The sequence below is a fragment of the Oncorhynchus masou genome, unplaced genomic scaffold, assembly GCF_036934945.1.
Source record: "Oncorhynchus masou masou isolate Uvic2021 unplaced genomic scaffold, UVic_Omas_1.1 unplaced_scaffold_1102, whole genome shotgun sequence".
NCBI classification, from domain to species: domain Eukaryota; kingdom Metazoa; phylum Chordata; class Actinopteri; order Salmoniformes; family Salmonidae; genus Oncorhynchus; species Oncorhynchus masou.
This window is the reverse complement of record NW_027000741.1, coordinates 54829-81340: the sequence shown is the minus strand read 5'-3', so window position 1 is coordinate 81340 and position 26512 is coordinate 54829. Positions and strand designations below refer to the sequence as shown.

The 26512-nt window shown below is 44.6% G+C and overlaps 1 pseudogene; it reads right to left on the bottom strand.

Moving 5' to 3' along the window:
* Positions 1-709: 709 nt before the first annotated feature.
* On the bottom strand, positions 710-25511 carry LOC135529121 (cytoplasmic phosphatidylinositol transfer protein 1-like; annotated as a pseudogene).
* Between the last annotated feature and the right edge of the window lie 1001 nt (positions 25512-26512).

Below are 26512 nucleotides of genomic sequence, written 5' to 3'. Positions count from 1 at the left end.
TGTGTCGCCTGCTGCTACAGGTAACTGACGAAATAAAAGAAACACCAACATAAAGTGTCTTAATAGGGTGTTGGGTCACCATGAGCCAGAACAGCTTAACTGTGCCTTGGCATATATTCTACAAGTGTCTGGAACTTCCTGTGTGATAGCACCTGCTTTCAATATACTTTGTATTCCTCATTTACTCGTGTTTCCTTTGTTTTGGCAGTTACATGTAGAATGGACGGAGAGGCATCACTCGAGTCTCAGCAAACAAACTGCGGAACTTAGAAATAACACAATTTAATGTGTACAACACGTGAAGACTTGCATTACTATACTTAAAGCTTTTCTGTTTCTAAAAGTGTTTTCCCCGCCTTTGTTCATGTTGTTTCAGAGCCCCATAGTGCACAACTAGGATGAGGAAAATAATCACTGGTTGGGGGTAAGTTTCTCAAAAACAAGTGAAATCACATAAAAAGTGTCTGGACCCTTCCACAACATGCTATTTACATAAACAATGTAGGTTGGTTGTGAAAAAGCTATAGCAAGGACCCCAATGTACAATTAGCATCCAGTGACTGTAAGTGACAAGTTGCAGACTAATGGGCCTGACCCTTCTAACCCATTTGTCACTTCAGTTTAATAAACTAAACAAGAAACTGATGAACTACAGATATCACAATTCCCCCACGTATTGTCATTTCGTTTATATGAATGACACCAGATATTTGAGCAATATTTAATTTATTGATTTGATATAAAACACAACAACAACATGATTGCAAATTCATGACTTAAATCATCCCTTAAAGCCAAATCACAACATTGATCAGATGTTTTGTCCTGTCGTAGTCTGTAACAAGCAAAGGAAATGCCCCATACCGTATAGAAGACAGACATTTCAAAGGTACATTTTCTCCCCAGTTTAAAAGAAAAGCAGAGGCTGGATATTCAGGCCATGCATTTTTCTATATGTCTTTTAAAGGGCACCATGGCCAACAAAACTATACCAACACAATTCAGATTCAGAAAGAGAACGCCTCCACTTTAGAGGTCTACACAGACCTCTTTCTCTCTCCAATGCAGAGATTACAGCAATTCCATAGCATTGAAAGACATCAATGAATTCAGCATTTTTACAATAGATAACTCTTAAATATACATATTTACAAAACAAAACCCAGGATAAAATAACACTCTCCTGAAATCCACCGTTTTACTCTGTTCACAGCGACGACCTACAACAAACCATGAATAACAACCAACACACAATTACATTTGAAATTACATGGCGTCAATTTCCAACCAATAAGAGGGCTTGACTGCAAGGAGAGAGGAGGAAATGAGTTTGATCATCCCACACATTTATATCCATATGAAGAAAGATTGAGTGTGCTGATTGAAGAGTCTATTTATCAGATCTCTGTGTATCTAGGTAACAAACCCTGAGATACAGTATCAACTGAGATGAAAGAGGACTGAGACACTGAAGAGAAGCAAAGTATTCAGAGGAATGTGAACTAAATTAAATCAGACTATAATTGACCTTCACATGAGCTTTCTGGCTGGTAGATGGTGCTGGTTGCTGTGTTTTGATGGGACCAATGGAGAGGTTCAAGAGGTTTTTAAAAGACACTCAGTGTGTGTGAGAGTGCGTGAGTGTGTGTGTATGTCTGTGAGTGTGTGTGTGTATGTGCGTGAGTGTGTGTTTGCACGTACATGTATTTGGTGTGTGCCTTGAGACTCCTCTCCAAGTGTTGCGTGGTGATCAGACTGACTCTCTCTCTGCAAAAGCAGACCAAGACACAGTTAGTTGGTGACAGTGGCTGGCTTCAGGGTGATACCAGCAACTGTCTGTGGAGAGGCATTTACCACACCACCAAGTTACAGGAGGTCTGTGAACAACACTCCCTTTTACATAAGTTGTCTAGGGGACAAAATGGCCACTCCCTGAATGTAGATAGGTGTATACCACACCTATGGGTCCCCCTCTCATTCAGGCTGGGGGCTAGGGGTTGAGCCCCAGGAGAAGATGCTAGCCAGCCTGAAGCCTGAGTCCCTGCGATTGGGGTCGGGGAGGGTCAAGGTCTCTGGGGCTGACTTCTTCCTGGGTCGGTCCTTGGGCACGGAGAGGTACTCTGGAGGCTCCGTGGAGAGGGGGTGGAGGGGCGCTGGAGGGCCCGTTGCGGGCCACTGAGGCCAAGGGGGTCTCGGTGATGGAGATGGATGGGGGGAAGGGGCCGATCTTACGGTTGGTGGCCTCCTGGGTGGCCCGCTCGTACTCTCTCACCTCGTCCATGGTCATTTCTTCAGGGGGGGAGAGAGAGGGATATATTTCAACCCCATGACATCTACTGTATGTCTTAGCATTGTAGTGTAATAACACAATTACATTATACAGTAAATACGTATCTGACTTCACCTGTTGCATTTAAAAGAGCTTCCATTTCAAAGGCTCTTGGAGATGAATACAAGCAATACATGAAAAGATGTTCCCTGCTCTGAACACAAATCTGAATTCATCATCAGTTGTGTGTGTTCCAAAGGAGACACAGTAACAAAGTCATCATCCTCGTTCACAAGTGTGTGTGTGTGTGTGTGTGTGTGTGTGTGTGTGTGTGTGTGTGTGTGTGTGTGTGTGTGTGTGCGCTTTGGTGTGTGTGTGTTTGGGTCCGTACACGTGTTCTGTGCTGTTCCGGTAGGACAAACAAAGCATGAAGTTTGATGCAGTCAATGACAATCCATGAACGTTTGAGTGTGTTTGAATGGATGACATGAAATGAGTCAGAGAGGAAGAGGGAGATGAGTCACCAGCAGACAGAGAAACAGTGAAGGAAGAGTGAAGACATACGGCTGGCTGTCACAAGGCTCTCTACCATGTCCAGTGATGGCGGTGGGTGGCAGGTGAGTTTATGCTGTGCTATGCTGTGGTTGTTGGACATGGCCAACTCTAATGCATGTGTTTCTCGTACTCCTGCACATCATCCCAAGTTATATCTGTGGAGATGTTCCAGACCACCACCACGCCGCCTGTTAGCTAGCTAGGGCACTTGGTGCAGGAGGAGCAAGGTCTTGTGGGAAGGGTCGGCAAGAGGTCAGGTGGTCACAGCCATAAAGAGCTGAGGAAGTTGACGTAGTCTGCAGGTAGTTAACCATTAGTGACAAACACTTGTACTTTCAATTGAGATTCTCATTTGAGAAGTATTTAAATCAAAGACTTTACCTGGCTCTGGGAAACCTTGGTGAGATAGAGTACGTACTGGGCAGGTATGGATATAGGTTAAAGGCCCAATGCAGCCATTTTTTTTATCTTAATACCAATTCATTTTGGGGTAACAATTAAGTACCTTACTGTGATTGATTTAAATTAAAATGGTAAAATAGAAACAAAAATTGGATCTTAGCAAAGAACAATTTCTCAAGCAATAATTTTTCTAGGACTGTCTGGGAGTGGTCTGAGATGGGAGAACTGAAAACCAGCTGTTATTGGCAGAGAGGTTTGGAACTCTTTCTTATCAGTCTATGAACTAATTTACCACCTGGTGATGTCACCAGGCAGGCCAAAACTCCATCCCATCAAAACAGGCTGACATTTTAGATAGCTCTTACAAAAGGGAATCATTTTTGATAGCTCCAACACTAAAAGGGAATTATCATAATGTTCAGAATTGAACAGTATTATTCCAACCTCATACACTTTAGAAAAAAAGATGCTATATAAAACCATACAGGGTTCTTCGGCTGTCCGCATAGGAGAACCCTTTGAAGAACACTTTTTGGTTGCAGGTAAAACTGTTTTGGTTCCAGGTAGAAGCCTTTCTACAGAGGGTTCTACATGTAACAAAAATGGCTCTATCTAGGCCCAAAACAGGTTGTACCTGGAACCAAAAAGGTTTCTCATATGGGGACAACTGAAGAACCCTTTTGGAACCATTTTTTGTAAGAGTGTAGTGTGGAAATAAATATAAAACACAGAAAATCACATTTTTGACTGCACTGGACCTTTAATGTGAAGTGGAGCAGCGCATTAGTGGGTGGACACAGGGTGGTTTGATATAGTGGTGGTTTATGGTATAAGATACACACTCTCAGGAATATTATTTGACAAGCCTTAGTAATGTCGGCTGTGGAAAACCACAATGCAAGGATGGAGGGAAGGACCACTGCTGGACAGCAGGGACGTGTTCGTTTAGGGCACACAACGTTTGAAAATGTTTTGCAACAGAAAATCTAAACTTGTTTTTCTTATTGGACAGGTAGTCCCTCTGATTCAGTTGATTTACTTCTGTTTGGTGCTAAATTAATATGACCCAGATGATATACAGCCCACAGGAGGTTGGTGCCACCTTAATTGGGGAGGACAGGCTCGTGGTAATGACTGGAGTAGAATTGGTGGTATTGTATCAAATGTGTTTGATGCATTCCATTCACTCCGTTCCAGCCACTATTATGAGCCGTCCTCCCCTCAGGGGCAAGCCAGTTAAGAACAAATTCTTATTTACATTGACGGGGCCTGGGATAAAAATAACATTTATAAATACTGAATCAATCAATAATGAATCATTATTGTTATTATTATTAAGAATGTTTATGTTCCTTCTCCATGACAATCGTGATGCGTCAGCTTTTCAAAAACACAAAGTTAAGTACATAATTCAAAATGTACAAAAGAGTGGTCTGGCCTATCAATTGTCTTTTTTCCTAAAATAAAAGGCTGCTAACAAATGTAACAACAGGATGAGAAGTGTAGTTTCAGTCAAATCTGCATTCAAATACTGTTAGAAATGATTTGAAATAGTGAAGCTGTGGTTGATTGAGCTGGCCTGTTGCATTGGAACTAATAAAAAAGTATTGGAAATACAACCCCCGCCCACCTGGCCCTCCAGGCAGGTTAAAGCAACCGCTTAAGCTATTTGAAATACTGTAGTGTTGAACTCAGGTCTTATTGCAGTGTACCTTGTGTTTGACCATCCTGGCCACACAGATCCATTTTATAAGCCGTTTGCTCATGTTAACACAAATCAATGCTTGTATAGATGAGTTACTGACATTTTGAGATAGCTTTCAGGAAACAGACAAATGAACACAAACTGAAATATACAGATAATAGATAGTGGCAGTGCTTGTTGCCTTGGCCCAGGTCCTACATTAGGCAGAGCGAAGATCATGGTCACATAGAAGTAGATAGTAGTTATGCGCCAGAGGCTGGTCTAGCAGGTAACTGGGCCACTGCAGCACATACACGTCACCCCTCAGTGTGGGTAAGAATCCTGGCCCCAGCACTAGTCTGCATCTCCCTCCCGCTCCATCTCCTTGCTCACTAAAATACAAATACTATGAAATATACAGTGCCTTGCGAAAGTATTCGGCCCCCTTGAACTTTGCGACCTTTTGCCACATTTCAGGCTTCAAACATAAAGATATAAAACTGTATTTTTTTGTGAAGATTCAACAACAAGTGGGACACAATCATGAAGTGGAACGACATTTATTGGATATTTCAAACTTTTTTAACAAATCAAAAACTGAAAAATTGGGCGTTCATGGGGGCCGAATACTTTCGCAAGGCACTGTACATTAAAAAAATGTAATAATAATAAAAATATATATATACACACAGTATAAACAAGCTAGCTCACTCTGTCTCTGACAGAGACAAGATGCAAACTCACCAATCCACTCATCCACCCAGGCAAAGGCTTGTCTGTGTCCTAGGAGCAGGACGTCACGGATAACCTGAGGATGGAGAGAGAAGGACAAGGAAGGTAAAGAGGGAGAGTGAGAAGGACAAGGAAGGTAAAGGGGGAGGGAGGGAGGGAGGGAGGGAGGGAGGGAGGGAGAGAGGGAGGGAGGGAGGGAGGGAGGGAGGGAGGGAGGGAGGGAGGGAGGGAGGGAGGGAGGGAGGGAGGGAGGGAGGGAGGGAGGGAGCAAGAAAGAAAGAAGGGTGGACAGGAAAGGAGGTTAGAAGACTTAGTGAGAGGACAGGTGAGTCAGAGAGGAAAGGAAGTTAGAAGACTTAGTGAGAGGACAGGTGAGTCAGAGAGGAAAGGAAGCTAGAAGACTTAGTGAGAGGACAGGTGAGTCAGAGAGGAAAGGAAGTTAGAAGACTTAGTGAGAGGACAGGTGAGTCAGAGAGGAAAGGAAGCTAGAAGACTTAGTGAGAGGACAGGTGAGTCAGAGAGGAAAGGAGGTTAGAAGTCTCATCACATTCGTCCCAAGATGGCAGTTCAGACGTCTTTTGTCCTCGTCTTGTCGTGTCCCGTATATATATATATATATATATATATATATATATATATATATATATATATATATATATATATATTCTTTTAAATTTTCCATAAACTCATCTTCAAAACACTCTCCTGCAACCTGCCTCACCAATTTATATTTATAAAAAAGTATTATTTACCTCAAATCTGTAATCCTCCAAGAAGCTAGCCAGAAACTCCAAGAAGCTAGCCAGAAACTAGCCAGGAGCTAGCCAGAAGCTAATCCAGAAGCTAATCAGAAGCTAGTTAAAGCTTTCGTCGATTCCGGAGCAAACATCAGTTGTTCCGGAGCTAGCCAGCTGAGGAGTTCCATCAATCACTCCTGGGCTGCGGTCACCTATCCGGACCCGTTTTGCTGCCTACGTGGAGCCCCACCGTGCCTTCACGGCTGGACTGCCGACGTTATCTACCCGAAGGAGTTATCCGGCTGGCTCCTCCGTCGCGACCTTGCCTGGGCGCCCATCTGCGGCCTGCTAGCCATTAGCTGTCTTATCGGCTGCTATCTGAATAGACAATCGGACAATTTATTTATTTATTTGTATTGTTATTGTTATTTTTTCTTCTTCTTGGGCCTCTAGCTATATCTATTGTTATTATTTTTGTTTTTGTTGTGTGATTTGGATTAATCCCCTCTACCACACGGAACCCCACTAATCTACTGACGGAACGCAAGAGGTGGCTACTAACAGACGTCCATCATATGCTAGCTTGCTACCGATGGCCTGGCTAGCTGTCTAAATCACCGTGACCCCCCCCAACCAACCTCTCCACTCTCCGGACCCTTTTGATCACTCGACTAAGCATGCCTCTCCTTAATGTCAATATGCCTTGTCCATTGCTGTTCTGGTTAGTGTTTATTGGCTTATTTCACTGTAGAGCCTCTAGTCCTGCTCACCATACCTTATCCAACCTATTAGTTCCACCACCCACCCATGACATCTCCTGGTTTCAATGATGTTTCTAGAGACAATATCTCTCTCTTCATCACTCAATACCTAGGTTTACCTCCACTGTATTCACATCCTACCATACCTTTGTCTGTACATTATACCTTGATGCTATTTTATCACCCCCAGAAACCTCCTTTTACTCTCTGTTCCAGACGACCAATTCTTATTGCTTTTAGCCGCACCCTTATTCTACTCCTCCTCTGTTCCTCTGGCGATGTAGAGGTGAATCCAGGCCCTACAGTGCCTTGCTCCACTCCTATTCCCCAGGCACTCTCTTTTGACGACTTCTGTAACCGTAATAGCCTCGGTTTCATGCATGTTCACATTTTTTTTTTTTTTACCTTTATTTAAGAACACATTCTTATTTTCAATGACGGCCTGGGAACAGTGGGTTAACTGCCTGTTCAGGGGCAGAACGACAGATTTGTACCTTGTCAGCTCGGGGGTTTGAACTCACAACCTTCCGGTTACTAGTCCAACGCTCTAACCACTAGGCTACCCTGCCTCCTCATTAGAAGCCTCCTCCCTAAGTTTGTTCTATTCACTGCTTTAGCACACTCTGCCAACCCGGATGTTTTAGCTGTGTCTGAATCCTGGCTTAGGAAGACTACCAAAATTTCTGAAATTTTAATTCCAAACTACAACCTTTTCAGACAAGATAGAACTGCCAAAGGGGGCGGTGTTGCAATCTACTGCAAAGATAGCCTGCAGAGTTCTGTCCTACTATCCAGGTCTGTACCCAAACAATTTGGACTTCTACTTTTAAAAATCCACCTCTCTAAAAACAAGTCTCTCACCGGTGCAGCCTGCTATAGACCACCCTCTGCCCCCAGCTGTGCTCTGGACACCATATGTGAACTGATTGCCCCCCATCTATCTTCAGAGCTCGTGCTGCTAGGCGACCTAAACTGGAACATGCTTAACACCCCAGCCATCCTACAATCTAAACTTGATGCCCTCAATCTCACACAAATTATCAATGAACCTACCAGGTACCTCCCCAAAGCCTTAAACACGGGCACCCTCATAGATATCATCCAAACTAACTTGCCCTCTAAATACACCTCTGCTGTCTTCAACCAAGATCTCAGCGATCACTGCCTCATTGCCTGCATCCGTAATGAGTCAGCGGTCAAACGACCTCCACTCATCACTGTAAAACGCTCCCTGAAACACTTCAGCGAGCAGGCCTTTCTAATCGACCTGGCCTGGGTATCCTGGAAGGATATTGATCTCATCCCGTCAGTAGAGGATGCCTGGATATTTTTTAAAAATGCCTTCCTAACCATCTTAAATAAACATGCCCCATTCAAGAAATTTAGAACTAGGAACAGATATAGCCCTTGGTTCTCCCCAGACCTGACTGCCCTTAACCAACACAAAAACATCCTATGGGGTTCTGCATGAGCATCGAACAGCCCCCGTGATATGCAGCTGTTCAGGGAAGCTAGAAACAATTATACACAGGCAGTTAGAAAATCCAAGGCTAGCTTTTTCAAGCAGAAATTTGCTTCCTGCAACACTAACTCAAAAAAGTTCTGGGACACTGTAAAGTCCATGGAAAATAAGAACACCTCCTCCCAGCTGCCCACTGCACTGAAGATAGGAAACACTGTCACCACTGATAAATCCACCATAATTGAGAATTTCAACAAGCATTTTTCTATGGCTGTCCATGCTTTCCACCTGGCTACTCCTACCCCGGTCAACAGCACTGCACCCCCCACAGCAACTCGCCCAAGCCTTCCCCATTTCTCCTTCTCCCAAATCCGTTCAGCTGATGTTCTGAAAGAGCTGCAAAATCTGGACCCCTACAAATCAGCCGGGCTAGACAATCTTGACCCTTTCTTTCTAAAATTATCTGCCGAAATTGTTGCCACCCCTATTACTAGCCTGTTCAACCTCTCTTTCATGTTGTCTGAGATCCCCAAAGATTGGAAAGCAGCTGCGGTCATCCCCCTCTTCAAAGGGGGGGACACTCTTGACCCAAACTGCTACAGACCTATATCTATCCTACCATGCCTTTCTAAGGTCTTCGAAAGCCAAGTCAACAAACAGATTACCGACCATTTCGAATCTCACCATACCTTCTCTGCTATGCAATCTGGTTTCAGAGCTGGTCATGGGTGCACCTCAGCCACGCTCAAGGTCCTAAACGATATCTTAACCGCCATCGATAAGAAACATTACTGTGCAGCAGTGTTCATTGATCTGGCCAAGGCTTTGGACTCTGTCAATCACCACATCCTCATCGGCAGACTCGACAGCCTTGGTTTCTCAAATGATTGCCTCGCCTGGTTCACCAACTACTTCTCTGATAGAGTTCAGTGTGTCAAATCGGAGGGTCTGCTGTCCGGACCTCTGGCAGTCTCTATGGGGGTGCCACAGGGTTCAATTCTTGGACCGACACTCTTCTCTGCATACATCAATGAGGTCGCTCTTGCTGCTGGTGAGTCTCTGATCCACCTCTACGCAGACGACAACATTCTGTATACTTCTGGCCCTTCTTTGGACACTGTGTTAACAACCCTCCAGGCAAGCTTCAATGCCATACAACTCTCCTTCCGTGGCCTCCAATTGCTCTTAAATACAAGTAAAACTAAATGCATGCTCTTCAACCGATCGCTACCCGCACCTGCCCGCCTGTCCAACATCACTACTCTGGACGGCTCCAACTTAGAATACGTGGACAACTACAAATACTTAGGTGTCTGGTTAGACTGTAAACTCTCCTTCCAGACCCATATCAAATATCTCCAATCCAAAGTTAAATCTAGAATTGGCTTCCTATTTCGCAACAAAGCATCCTTCACTCATGCTGCCAAACATACCCTTGTAAAACTGACCATCCTACCAATCCTCGACTTTGGCGATGTCATTTACAAAATAGCCTCCAATACCCTACTCAACAAATTGGATGCAGTCTATCACAGTGCAATCCGTTTTGTCACCAAAGCCCCATATACTACCCACCATTGCGACCTGTACGCTCTCGTTGGCTGGCCCTCGCTTCATACTCGTCGCCAAACCCACTGGCTCCATGTCATCTACAAGACCCTGCTAGGTAAAGTCCCCCTTATCTCAGCTCGCTGGTCACCATAGCATCTCCCACCTGTAGCACACGCTCCAGCAGGTATATCTCTCTAGTCACCCCCAAAACCAATTCTTTCTTTGGCCGCCTCTCCTTCCAGTTCTCTGCTGCCAATGACTGGAACGAACTACAAAAAGCACTGAAACTGGAAACACTTATCTCCCTCACTAGCTTTAAGCACCAAATGTCAGAGCAGCTCACAGATTACTGCACCTGTACATAGCCCACCTATATTTTAGCCCAAACAACTACCTCTTTCTCTACTGTATTTAATTAATTTGTTTATTTTGCTCCTTTGCACCCCCAATTATTTTTATTTCTACTTTGCACATTCTTCCATTGCAAATCTACCATTCCAGTGTTTTACTTGCTATATTGTATTTACTTCGCCACCATGGCCTTTTTTTGCCTTTACCTACCTTATCTCACCTCATTTGCTCACATCGTATATAGACTTGTTTATACTGTATTATTGACTGTATGTTTGTTTTACTCCATGTGTAACTCTGTGTTGTTGTATGTGTCGAACTGCTTTGCTTTATCCTGGCCAGGTCGCAATTGTAAATGAGAACTTGTTCTCAACTTGCCTACCTGGTTAAATAAAGGTGAAAAAAAAGAAAAAAAAGAAGACTTCAGAGAGGAAAGGAAGTTAGAAGACTTAGTGAAAGGACAGGTGAGTCAGAGAGGAAAGGAAGTTAGAAGACTTAGTGAAAGGACAGGTGAGTCAGAGAGGAAAGGAAGTTAGAAGACTTAGTGAAAGGACAGGTGAGTCAGAGAGAAAAGGAAGTTAGAAGACTTAGTGAAAGGACAGGTGAGTCAGAGAGGAAAGGAAGTTAGAAGACTTAGTGAAAGGACAGGTGAGTCAGAGAGGAAAGGAAGTTAGAAAACTTAGTGAAAGGACAGGTGAGTCAGAGAGAAAAGGAAGTTAGAAGACTTAGTGAAAGGACAGGTGAGTCAGAGAGAAAAGGAAGTTAGAAGACTTAGTGAAAGGACAGGTGAGTCAGAGAGAAAAGGAAGTTAGAAGACTTAGTGAAAGGACAGGTGAGTCAGAGAGGAAAGGAAGTTAGAAGACTTAGTGAAAGGACAGGTGAGTCAGAGAGAAAAGGAAGTTAGAAGACTTAGTGAAAGGACAGGTGAGTCAGAGAGGAAAGGAAGTTAGAAGACTTAGTGAAAGGACAGGTGTGTCAGAGAGAAAAGGAAGTTAGAAGACTTAGTGAAAGGACAGGTGAGTCAGAGAGGAAAGGAAGTTAGAAGACTTAGTGAAAGGACAGGTGAGTCAGAGAGGAAAGGAAGTTAGAAGACTTAGTGAGAGGACAGGTGAGTCAGAGAGGAAAGGAGGTTAGAAGACTAAGTGAAAGGACAGGTGAGTCAGAGAGGAAAGGAAGTTAGAAGACTTAGTGAGAGGACAGGTGAGTCAGAGAGGAAAGGAAGTTAGAAGACTAAGTGAAAGGACAGGTGAGTCAGAGAGGAAAGGAAGTTAGAAGACTAAGTGAAAGGACAGGTGAGTCAGAGAGGAAAGGAAGTTAGAATACTTAGTGAAAGGACAGGTGAGTCAGAGAGGAAAGGAAGTTAGAAGACGTAGTGAGAGGACAGGTGAGTCAGAGAGGAAAGGAAGTTAGAAGACTTAGTGAGAGGACAGGTGAGTCAGAGAGGAAAGGAGGTTAGAAGACTAAGTGAAAGGACAGGTGAGTCAGAGAGGAAAGGAAGTTAGAAGACTTAGTGAGAGGACAGGTGCGTCAGAGGAAAGGAAGTTAGAAGACTAAGTGAAAGGACAGGTGAGTCAGAGAGGAAAGGAAGTTAGAAGACTTAGTGAGAGGACAGGTGAGTCAGAGAGGAAAGGAAGTTAGAAGACTTAGTGAGAGGACAGGTGAGTCAGAGAGGAAAGGAAGTTAGAAGACTTAGTGAGAGGACAGGTGAGTCAGAGAGGAAAGGAAGTTAGAAGACTTAGTGAGAGGACAGGTGAGTCAGAGAGGAAAGGAAGTTAGTAGACTTAGTGAGAGGACAGGTGAGTCAGAGAGGAAAGGAAGTTAGAAGACTTAGTGAGAGGACAGGTGAGTCAGAGAGGAAAGGAAATTAGAAGACTTAGTGAGAGGACAGGTGAGTCAGAGAGGAAAGGAAGTTAGAAGACTTAGTGAGAGGACAGGTGAGTCAGAGAGGAAAGGAAGTTAGAAGACTAAGTGAAAGGACAGGTGAGTCAGAGAGGAAAGGAGGTTAGAAGACTTAGTGAGTCAGAGAGGATGAACTTTAAGAGTTGTTCTCTGTCTTTCTTCCTCTCCTCCACCAGTTAATGTTAGCCATGTGTGTCCCTGTATGAGTAATGCTGTGTGTGTGATGTTAGGGAAAGAGACCCTTAGGCAAGGAGAGGGACAGCTCAGAGGGGGAACAGGGGTATAGGCTGGGGTGGAGGGGGCTAAATTGAATTGTGTGTGTGAATACAGAAATGGTGGGTGGACATAACTGGACTGACCTTGTGTACAAACTGCTCCACCCGTGTCTGAAGACCCCACACCTCGAACTTGACTGTCACCAGTTTGTAGGAGCACATGATGGGTTCCTGGTTGTCGATCCAGCCCTCCTGCAGAACACCCCGGTCTGTCTTCTCTGATTTAAAGTACCGCAAGTCCTACAGGGAACCATGGAAACACAGTATGGACAGTATTAAAGCTACACACCGGGATTGGTACATCCAATGTTGGACATCTTTTGACATAGTGACATTGAAGAATATAACTTTCACATACCTCATGAGCTTAGTGCCACTGTCTCACCTCATTGTTTTGTCTATATACAGGAATGCAATTCAATTCCTGACCCAATGAGTTTTGCAGTAAACATTCTGACAAGTATGAATGAACCATGTTTCTTTGTCCAGCAGTCCAGCAGAGGGGTTGGTAGGTACCAGGTGGGTACAAGTCTCATGGAGAGCTCAGTCTGGAGCAGCCCGCTGGGGGGGAGGGTTCTCATTACAAACAGTACCCATTACGCATGAATTAATCACACTTCCCTGGGGACTGTAATGCTCATTAGCAAGGTCAGGTGTCTCAGTGTTGGGATGGTGAGAAGGGATGCGTCTCACACGCACGCACGCACACAGAAACACACACACACACAGAAACACACACACACACAGAAACAGACACACACACACGCTGTGCACAGGAGGAGAAACCTGGAGGCACTTTAAGTGATTGCAGATGAGACGCGTTATAACGTTTGGTTAGGTTGGGTCAGAGGTGTGTGTGTGTGTGTGTGTGGGGGGGGGTGTATATAAGCTATTTTATGTGCACAGTCTGCTTTTCAGGTGCTTCTTGATCATGTGACCTTACCAGGAGAGAACTCTGGGACAAGATGGTATACAGTCACGAACAGAATTGACTTAGGAGAACTTACGCAGCAGGATAGGATAATTAACCTAGCAGGTTAGGAGAACGTACACAGCAGGATACGATAATTAACCTAGCAGGTTAGGAGAACTTACGCAGCAGGATAGGATAATTAACCTAGCAGGTTAGGATAACTTATGCAGGAGGATACATTAATTAATCCAGATAGGTTAGGAGAACTTAAGTAGCAGCATAGGACAATTGTCACGCCCTGACCTTAGAGATCCCTGTTTATTCTCTATATTTTAGTTAGATCAGGGTTTGACTAGGGTGGGTACTCTAGTTTTTGTATATCTATGTTTTCTTTTTCTTTGCTGGCCTAGTATGGTTCCCAATCAGAGGCAGCTGTCTATTGTTGTCTCTGGTTGGGGATCATACTTAGGCAGCCCTTTTTCCCACCTTCAGTTGTGGGATCTTGTCTTTGTTTGTTGCATGGGTTGCACTCCTAAGCTTTTCGATTGTTGTATTGTTTATTGGTTTATTTTTCTGGTTCACATTTTAATAAAATATGATGAACTCAAATCACGCTGCGCCTTGGTCTCTACCCTTAACAATGAACGTTACAACAATTAACCTAGCAGGTTAGGAGAACTTACGGAGCAGGATAGGACAATTAACCTAGCAGGTTAGGAGAACTTACGGAGCAGGATAGGACAATTAACCTAGCAGGTTAGGAGAACTTACGGAGCAGGATAGGACAATTAACCTCGCAGGTTAGGAGAACTTACGGAGCAGGATAGGACAATTAACCTAGCAGGTTAGGAGAACTTACGGAGCAGGATAGGATAATAACCTAGCAGGTTAGGAGCATTAGGTTAAGGTTAGGACAATGGTTAGGCTTAGGGTTAGTTGAAATGCTACAATTCTCCCCCAAACCACCAACAAATTTACATTTTGACGATTTATGTGTCACTTTCGGCTTTAGAAGCTTCTGATAGGTTAATTGACATAATTTGAGTCAATTGGAGGTGTGCCTGTGGATGTATTGAAAGGCCTACCTTCAAAATCAGTGCCTCTTTGCTTGACATCATGGGAAAATCAAAAGAAATCAACCAAGAACTCAGAAAAAAGTTGTAGACCCCCCACAAGTCTGGTTCATCCTTGGGAGCAATTTCCAAACACCTGACGGTACCACGTTCATCTGTACAAACAATAGTACGCAAGTATAAACACCATGGGATCACTCAGCCATAATACCGCTCAGGAAGGAGACGTGTTCTGTCTCCTAGAGATGAACGTACTTTGGTGCCAAAAGTGCAAATCAATCCCAGAACAGCAGCAGAACAGCTTGTGAAGATGCTGGAAGAAACAGGTACATAAGTAGCTATCCACAGTATAACGAGTCCTATATCGACATAACCTGAAAGGCCGCTCAGCAAGAAAGAAGCAACTGCTCCAAAACCGCCATAAAAAAGCCAGACTACGGTTTGCAACTGAACATGGGGACAAAGATTGTACTTTTTGGAGAAATGTCCTCTGGTGTGATGAAACAAAAATAGAAGAACAGCATCCCAACCGTGAAGCATGGGGGTGGCAGCATCATGTTGTAGGGGTGCATTGCTGCAGGAGGGACTGATGCACTTCACAAAATAGATGGCATCATGAAAAAGGAAAATTATGTGGATATATTGAAGCAACATCTCAAGACATCAGTCAAGAAGTTAAAGCTTGGTCGCAAATGGGTCTTCCAAATGGACAATGACCCCAAGTATACTTCCAAAGTTGTGGCAAAATGGCTTAAGGACAACAAAGTCAAGGTATTGGAGTGGCCATCACAAAGCCCTGAACTCAATCCTAGATAAAATTTGTGGGTAGAACTGAAAAAGCGTGTGCGGGCAAGGAGGCCTATAAGCCTGACTCAGTTACACCCACTCTGTCAGGAGGAATGGACCAAAATTCACCCAACTAATTGTGGGAAGCTTGTGGAAGGCTACCTGAAACGTTTGACCCAAGTTAAACAATTTAAAGGCAATGTTACCAAATACTAATGGAGTGTATGTAAACTTCTGACCCACTGGGAATGTGGTGAAATAAATAATTCTCTCTACTATTATTCTGACATTTCACATTCTTAAAATAAAACGATGATCCTACCTGATCTAAGACAGGGAATTTTTATTAGGATTAAATATCATTGTGAAAAACTGAGTTTAAATGTATTTGGCTAAGGTGTATGTAAACTTCTGACTTCAACTGTATATCATTGTTCTGGTATAATGTGAATTTGGGTTGCAAAATTAGAAGGGTTCAACCTAGAACCAAAGTAGTTCTACCTGGAACCAAAAAAAGGGTTATTCAAAGGGTTCTCCTATGGGGCAGCCAAAGAACCCTTTTAGGTTCTAGATAGTGCAGTTTTTCTAAGACCGTATTCTCTTAGATATTTTGTTATCACCCTCTTACACTTTTTCTGACTTTGTGAAACAACCAGGTTGCTAGCACCCAGAGCTCACCCCCCCACTCCTCCCAAAAAGTACACTTCCACAATTTCTAACATGGGTTTAACAATGGTAGAAACTCTTGCCAGCCAATGCTTACACCAATCATATGGTTTTAAATCCATGCCGGTGAGTGTACAAGTACACACTTGTACTGGAAAACGATGGAGAATTGTGACTGTCGAAGTCCACTGCTGCTGAAACAGTGACTTGGGATTCCTAACCCTTGACTTCTAACCTTTGACCTCCTCACCTCAGACTCCTTGTAGTAGCGCTCTGGGATCTCGTCGTAGGCGATATCCACTAAGCACACCTCTATCTCCTCCTCCCTTTGGGCTCGCTGTCAAAGATCTGAGGGATAGAGAAAAAGAGATGGGCATGTCATTTTAGAGAGAGAGAGAAAAGAGAGAAACATAATCAACTGTTCTCCATGATGAGGACGTTGTATTTCAGCAACACCTTATCTATGTAGATGTATATCAGTGATCTTAGGAGTGAAGCTTAATCAACGGTCATTCCCACAGCAGCCACTAGGTGGAGCTCTGATGTTTGGGTAAGTTGAGCCAGCGAGCATTTCATGATACTGATCTGCCAGAGCTGCCAATCATATAGAGAATCACATTGTTTGAAGGAGGAAAGCGAGGCTTTTAACGGTTATGAATGCTTTACTCCTTTCCCCATTAAAGCCATTAGACCTCGTCAGGTGACAGGTGCTTTCGCCCGGAGGATACATTTAGCTCATTTTGCAGGGAGAAAGAAACAGGAGAGACAGAGACAGAGCTGGTGCAGTAATAACCTCCTTGAAATAGTTGAATAATCCAGACAAAAATCCATCCATTACTGACATCAATGTATATTCATCTACCAACCTTTGCATGATAAGTAGACTGAGAGGATGAAAAACTGAACTGAATAACGATGTCTTTGAGAGTAGAGGAAGTAAGCCTTGGCAAATTGAGGCATTGATGGGATGAATTTAAAACAGGGAGGGATTACCTGGAAATGTCCAATAAGAAACTTTTCTTTTGTCTATAGCAAAACGTTTTGAAATGGTTTCCGTTATGTCCTAATGAACACGACCCAGGACAGACAAGATCAGTTTTATGATATGACATCATGTAAATGTTGTGGAATGGTAATGTTAATGTGTCCCCCACCAGGAAATGAGGATCAGTGGTGAGAGGAACAAGAAGCAACAGTCCTTGTTTAAAGGACTAGATCAGACATGCAGACAGATACACACAATATCTCCCTATATCTTATTTCCTTTCTATCTTACTCCCCCTTCTCTCAACTCGGGTTGTCTGGATATCAGTCCTTCATACTGTAGGGAATTCAAATATGTAGCCAAGGAGCTGTAGGCAATCATCCCTTTCTCCCTGACATACCAACTCTCACAAAGAGAAGATGCAGCAGGCGAACGTGGCTGAAAACAACTGTTGTCTGCATCTCAAATGGCACCCTATTGCCTATGCAGTGCAGGGCTCTGGTCAAAAGTAGTGCACTACATAGGGAATAGATTGTCATTTCAGATGCAGATATGTGACAGAGTAAGACATTGGTGTACTAAGGATGTCCTTGACATGTCCTTCAAACCAGAAGTAGGGAGATGAGTTATGAGTAAACCCATTGTGTAACATGAAGCAATGGGCATCTGATAGCAAACCCAACCAAGATAATGCATTATTGAAACTCTCCTATCACAGAGGTATACGATATAAACTCTCCTATCACAGAGGAATACGACATAAACTCTCCTATCACAGAGGTATACGATATAGACTCTCCTATCACAGAGGTATACGATATAGACTGTCAGGACCCGGTTACGAACCTGGGTCTCCGGAGTGAGAAACAGTCACTTAACCAACTGAGCCACGAATAGTCAGCAGAACCCAGAAGATGAGGCAGACACAGCAGTACTTAAGACGGTGTATTTAATAAAGTAAAAAAGGAGAAGTCCTTAAATACAAAAATGGTAAATCCAAAAGGTGGTAGGAATAACACAAAAAGCCTCAAGAGATACTCAAAAACAAAAACAGAATTCCACAAGAGCATCCACCGGAATCGACAAGAATACACAGAACACTAGGGCTGGGTGCTAACATACAAACACAGAGCACAGAACTGAGGGAAACTTAGGGTTTAAATACAATCAGGGAAAACGAGGCACAGGTGCAAATAATAATGGGGAACAAGGGAAAAAACTTAAGGTCAAAAAGCACAATGGGGGCATCTAGTGACCAAAACCCGGAACAACCCTGGCCAAATCCTGACAATAGACTCTCCTATCACAGAGGTATACGATATAAACTCTCCTATCACAGAGGTATACGATATAAACTCTCCTATCACAGAGGTATACGATATAGACTCTCCTATCACAGAGGTATACGATATAAACTCTCCTATCACAGAGGTATACGATATAGACTCTCCTATCACAGAGGTATACGATATAGACTCTCCTATCACATAGGTATACGATATAAACTCTCCTATCACAGAGGTATACGATATAAACTCTCCTATCACAGAGGTATACGATATAGACTCTCCTATCACAGAGGTATACGATATAAACTCTCCTATCACAGAGGTATACGATATAGACTCTCCTATCACAGAGGTATACGATATAAACTCTCCTATCACAGAGGTATATGATATAAACTCTCCTATCACAGAGGTATACGATATAGACTCTCCTATCACAGAGGTATACGATATAAACTCTCCTATCACAGAGGTATACGATATAGACTCTCCTATCACACAGTTATCCATATTTTATTTAACTAGGCAAGTCAGTTAAGAACAAATTCTTATTTACAATGACAGCCTAGGAACAGTGGGTTAACTACCTTGTTTAGGGGCAGAATGACAGATTTTTACCTTGTCAGCTCAGGGATTTGATCTAGCAACCTTTTGGTTACTGGCCCAATGCTCTAACCACTAGGCCACCTGCCACCCCAACGGATGAACCCATATCCAACTTGATTTGATATGCTCCACATTGAAAGGCTGGAGAAAGAACCACTTCCACTTGACTCGGAGGCCTGGGCCCATATTAATAAATCCTCTCAGAGTTGGAGTGCTGATCTAGGACCAGTTTTGACTTGAACAAGGGGAACCTGATCCTAGATCAGCATTCCTAATAAAGATGCTTTATGAATATGGGCCCTGAAGCCCACAGACTGAATGGTAATCTCACTGATTTTAGTGAGGGAGAGGCTAGCCAATGAAATAAACATGCATTCTGATGAGTTGGTTGGGGCATCGTGAATATATTAGACCAGTGTTCTTATTCATCCCAGCATCCCCCTGTTCTGACTCCATCCACTCGTTTAGCAGTGAGAGAAAAAGATGGGACTGAATGTTGTATGTGGCATTCAAGTGCACACACCATGACCACTCACAGACACACACCATGACCACTCAAAGACACACACCATGACCACTCACAGACACACACCATGACCACTCAAAGACACACACCATGACCAGTCACAGTCACAGACACGCACCATGACCACTCACAGACACACACCATGACCACTCAAAGACACACACCATGACCACTCACAGACACACACCATGACCACTCAAAGACACACACCATGACCAGTCACAGACACACACCATGACCACTCACAGACACACACCATGACCACTCAAAGACACACACCATGACCACTCACAGACACACACCATGACCACTCACAGACACACACCATGACCACTCAAAGACACACACCATGACCACTCACAGACACACACCATGACCACTCAAAGACACACACCATGACCAGTCACAGTCACAGACACGCACCATGACCACTCACAGACACGCACCATGACCACTCAAAGACACACACCATGACCACTCACAGACACACACCATGACCACTCACAGACACACACCATGACCACTCACAGACACACACCATGACCACTCACAGACACACACCATGACCACTCACAGACACACACCATGACCACTCACAGACACACACCATGACCACTCACAGACACACACCATGACCACTCACAGACACACACCATGACCACTCACAGACACACACCATGACCACTCACAGACACACACCATGACCACTCACAGACACACACCATGACCACTCACAGACACACACCATGACCACTCACAGACTCACCAGACCACACACCACCATGACCACTCACACACACCATGACCACGACACCATGACCACTCAAAGACACACACCATGACCAGTCACAGCACAGACACACACCATGACCACTCACAGACACACACCATGACCACTCCACTCACAGACACACACCATGACCACTCACAGACACACACCATGACCACTCAGACACACACCATGACCACTCACAGACACACACCATGACCACTCACAGACACACACCATGACCACTCAAAGACACACACCATGACCACTCACAGACACACACCATGACCACTCACAGACACACACCATGACCACTCAAAGACACACACCATGACCACTCACAGACACACACCATGACCACTCACACACACCATGACCACACAGACACACACCATGACCATGACCACACCATGACCACTCACAGACACACACCATGACCACTCACAGACACGCACCATCCACAGACACACACCATGACCACTCACAGACACACACCATGACCACACCATCACAGACACACACCATGACCAGTCACAGACACACCATGACCACCATGACCACTGACACAGACACGCACCATGACCACCACACACCATGACCACTCACAGACACACACCATGACCACTCACAGACACACACCATGACCACTCACAGACACACACCATGACCACTCACAGACACACACCATGACCACTCAAAGACACACACCATGACCACTCACAGACACACACCATGACCATCACAGACCACACCATGACCACTCACAGACACACACCATGACCACTCACAGACACACACCATGACCACTCAAAGACACACACCATGACCACTCACAGACACACACCATGACCACTCAAAGACACACACCATGACCATGACACAGTCACACCACTCACAGACACACACCATGACCACTCACAGACACACACCATGACCACTCACAGACACACACCATGACCACTCACAGACACACCATGACACCATGACCACTCCACAGACAACACACCATGACCACTCACAGACACACCATGACCACTCACAGACAAACACCATGACCACTCACAGACACACACCATGACCACTCACAGACACACACCATGACCAGTCACAGACACACACCATGACCATTCACAGACACACACCATGACCAGTCACAGACACACACCATGACCAGTCACAGACACACACCATGACCGTGCACAGACACACACCATGACCATTCACAGACACACACCATGACCAGTCACAGACACACACCATGACCAGTGACACACACCATGACCATCTCACAGACACACACCATGACCAGTCACAGACACACACCATGACCGTGCACAGACACACACCATGACCAGTCACAGACACACACCATGACCACGCAGACACACACCATGACCACGCAGACACACACCATGACCACTCACAGACACACACCATGACCACGCACAGACACACACCATGACCACGCACAGACACACACCATGACCATGCACAGACACACACCATGACCATGCACAGACACACACCATGACCATGCACAGACACACACCATGACCATGCACAGACACACACCATGACCACTCACAGACACACACCATGACCATGCACAGACACACACCATGACCATGCACAGACACACACCATGACCATGCACAGACAACCATACTGACATTGTCATTGCTGCCTTTGTTGTCCTCATACTTGGTCTCTATGTGAATGGAGAACTTTGGCAGAAAGGAGCACTAGAGAAGAGGAGAGAACAGCAGGAGATTACACACAGAATTTAGACACATTAAGACAATATTTTGACTTGTTATGTCTGAGTCCCAAATAGTACCCTATTGCCTATGTAGTGCACTATTGTTGACCAGGACGCACTATGTTGGCCCCATAGTGGGCCAAAACACTACATTGGCTATTGCCCATTTGGGACATACCCTAAATGTAGAGTGGTTAAATCCGAATCATCTCCAACAAGGTGTGGAGCACTGGGGAATCTGATCTCCATGGGAGATGGGATAGTATCTTTCTACCACTATCCATACAAGCTCAGGAAAGACAGAGGGAATATCTTCCTGGGTCTTTGTGGTCAGCCTGCAGGGTGAGGTGTTTTATGGGCAGTGTGTGTGTGTGTGTGTGTGTATGTGTGTGTGTGTGTGTGTGTGTGTGTACGTGTACGCATGTGTGTGTGTCATGCTGAGTGTGATTGCGTGTGTTTTATTGCCCCCGTCTTCAGTAATAATGATTATATTATATCGCCCTGTGGATTTACTGGCTCCTAGTCCACACCCCGAACCTCCCCCCAGTCCCCCCCATGGCTAGTCAACTATCACTCATACCTCCCCCCAATCCCCCCATGGCTAGTCAACTATCACTCATACCTCCCCCCAATCCCCCCATGGCTAGTCAACTATCACTCATACCTTCCTCCCCATCCCCCCATGGCTAGTCAACTATCACTCATACCTTCCTCCCCGTCCCCCCATGGCTAGTCAACTATCACTCATACCTTCCTCCCCATCCCCCCATGGCTAGTCAACTATCACTCACACTGCTCTCACCATAGGCTTTGATTAGATTAACTCTTTAACACCGCAATTACAATAAAGCATAATAGATCTCCAGTTACATAACGGTATCAGTGAGTGAGTGTGTTTCGGTATGTGTGTGTGTTCATATGTCTCTTTAGAATAGAGAGAATGGGAACAAATGAATATGTCCACAGTGCAGCAACATGGGGTGGGGCCCAGGCTATAGGCTTGCTGCAGGAGGTTGTGTGTGTGTGTGTGCTTATCTAGAGAGAGGGTGTGTCCTTATCTTCATCTGAACCAACATTATCTTCAGCACATCCATCCCTTTTGTTTCTTTAAATAACATCTCCTGTCCTACAAAACTACACAGCAGGAGACGCCTTCAATCCCTCCACTTCAACAGAGCTGTTTGGTATACTACACCCAATCTACTGACACAATATCACACAACCAAGAACCCCATGTTGAACATGTTCACTGTAGTCAACTCCTGTTAACGAGCACGTGTTCCATCTTTTCCATTCATTTAGCCTCATTAAAGTGCGCACGCACACACACACACACACACACACACACACACACACACACACACACACACACACACACACACACACACACACACACACACACACACACACACACACACACACACACATACACACACACATACACACACACATACACACACCAGGTTCAGTGCATTGTGTAACCGAGCAGCTCTCCTTTAATAATTTCAGTAAAAGCCCATACATGAATGAGGTTGTGTCCCAAATACCATCCTATTCCCTATGTAGAGCCCATAGGACTCTGGTCAAAAGAAGTGCAGTATATAGGGGAAATGGTGCCATTTAGGACACAGACTGAGGTGGTTGAAAATAAATCCTCAATGGCTAAATATAGAACCAGAACAATAGATGAAGCTGTCTGTAAAACTCATTGAAAAATTATAGGCGAATTAAATAATATTCCATATTGAAGTCCCTTTAATGACATTCAAAGCCTAATCAAATTGAGCTTGTGCTTTACATAAGAGTCTAAGCTATTAAGTGAACATATGGAATTGTTTTAAGATGGTCATGCAAAGGATCATTTAGCTATTAGATTTGGAATTTAAGGACCCACACAGCATTATTGTGGCATTGTATTGCTGCTCTATACATCTCTGGGGGAACCATTCACTGATTCAAAACAGAGATGGAATTCTACAGGAATACAACATTTCATCCTCTTCTGTCTGTCATCAGAGCACAGCTCACCTAACCCTTGACTTCTGGCAGACTGCTCTGCATGTCTACTAGTTTATTTAACTAGACAAGTCAGTTAAGAACAAATTCTTATTTACAATGACTGCCTACCCCGCTCCAGCCTCGGACGACGCTGGGCCAATTGTGCACTGCCCTATAGGACTCCCGATCACGGCCGGTTGTGACACGGCTGGTTGTGACACAGTGTGTGTGTGTGTGTGTGCGCGTGCGTGCGTGTGTAAGGAACATCAGTGGTATACTCACAGTGTACTCTGCGTCACAGCAGGTGAAGAATCCAGGACCAGAGAGAGATGGAGAGACAGAGTCAAAGAGGGGAGGGCGTTAAACAAGAGGAGAGAGAGATACAGAGAGAGAAACAGAGAGAGAGAGGGAGAGACAGAGAGAGAGAGAGAAAGATGGGAGGGAGGGAGAAAGAGACAGAGAGAGAGAAACAGAGAGAGAGAGCGAGAGAGAGCGAGAGAGAGACAGAGAGAGAGAGCGAGAGACAGAGAGAGACAGAGAGCGAGAGAGAGAGCGAGAGAGAGAAAGACGGGAGGGAGGGGGAGAGAGAGAAAGAGAGGGAGAGAGGTAGTGAAAGAGGGGAGGGAGTTTAACAAGAGGAGAGATGGAGAGAGAGAAAAAGAGAGAGAGGAAGAGAGGGAGTGAAAGAGGGGACAAGAGAAGAGAGGGAGAGAGAGCATCATGTGTTAAGAGGACACCTGAGAAGGACAACAAGGAGCAGCAGGAGCTTGTTTTATTTTAGAGCGCTAAAATACTATGATCCTCTCATCATGTTTTCATCCATCACTCCCCCCATCTCTCCCAACAAGCTATTGGGATTCTTCTCTCTGAGGAAAGAAATATTGTGTGTGTGTGTGTTTGTGTGTGTGTGTGTGTGTGTGTGTGTGTGTGTGTGTGTGTGTGTGTGTGTGTGTGTGTGTGTGTGTGTGTGTGTGTGTTCGTGTGTGTTCGTGTGTGTGTGTGTGTGTGTGTGTGTGTGTGTGTGTGTGTGTGTGTGTGTGTGTGTGTGTGTGTGTGTGTGTGTGTGTGTGTGGTAGAGGGATGAAGTCTGAACAGATAGAGAAGGTTGAGAACAGATAGAGCTCTTAGTCAGTCCAGTCCAAACTAGCCAGCCAGAACAAACAGTCCCTGTGCAGAGTACAGTACAGTCCATCACCTATCTATAGACTATATCACAATGTCTATCAGAGTACAGTACAGTACATGGTTTGAATCAAGGTGTAAAAATGTGTGGTTCTTCACCTTGAGCGAGACAGTTAACCCCCAACACCACCTGCTCCCCGGGCGCTGATGACGTGGATGGAGATAAAGGCAGCCCCCGCACCTCTCTGACTCAGAGGGCTTGGATTAAATGTGGAAGACTCATTTGGGTTGAATGTATTCAGTTGTACAACTGACTAGGTATCCCCTTTCCTCCTTTCCATTATCAGACACACTGTACTTCCTGTACTGCTCTTCTGTGATGTGTAGTAGTAGGTAAGAGGTGTTACAGTGTAATGGTCCTAGTAGTGTAGAGGTGTAGAGGTGTTACAGTGTAATGGTCCTAGTAGGTTACCTGTGATGGTGTAGGTAGTAGTGTAGAGGTGTTACAGTGTAATGGTCCTAGTAGGTTACCTGTGATGGTGTAGGTAGTAGTGTAGAGGTGTTACAGTGTAATGGTCCTAGTAGTGTTACCTGTGATGGTGTAGGTAGTAGTGTAGAGGTGTTACAGTGTAATGGTCCTAGTAGGTTACCTGTGATGGTGTAGGTAGTAGTGTAGAGGTGTTACAGTGTAATGGTCCTAGTAGGTTACCTGTGATGGTGTAGGTAGTAGTGTAGAGGTGTTACAGTGTAATGGTACTAGTAGGTTACCTGTGATGGTGTAGGTAGTAGTGTAGCGGTGTTACAGTGTAATGGTCCTAGGAGTGGTTACCTGTGATGGTGTAGGTAGTAGTGTAGAGGTGTTACAGTGTAATGGTCCTAGTAGGTTACCTGTGATGGTATAGGTAGTAGTGTAGCGGTGTTACAGTGTAATGGTCCTAGGAGTGGTTACCTGTGATGGTGTAGGTAGTAGTGTAGAGGTGTTACAGTGTAATGGTCCTAGTAGGTTACCTGTGATGGTGTAGGTAGTAGTGTAGCGGTGTTACAGTGTAATGGTCCTAGGAGTGGTTACCTGTGATGGTGTAGGTAGTAGTGTAGAGGTGTTACAGTGTAATGGTCCTAGTAGGTTACCTGTGATGGTGTAGGTAGTAGTGTAGAGGTGTTACAGTGTAATGGTCCTAGTAGGTTACCTGTGATGGTGTAGGTAGTAGTGAAGAGGTGTTACAGTGTAATGGGCCTAGGAGTGGTTACCTGTGATGGTGTAGGTAGTAGTGTAGAGGTGTTACAGTGTAATGGTCAATAGGTTACCTGTGATGGTGTAGGTAGTAGTGTAGAGGTGTTACAG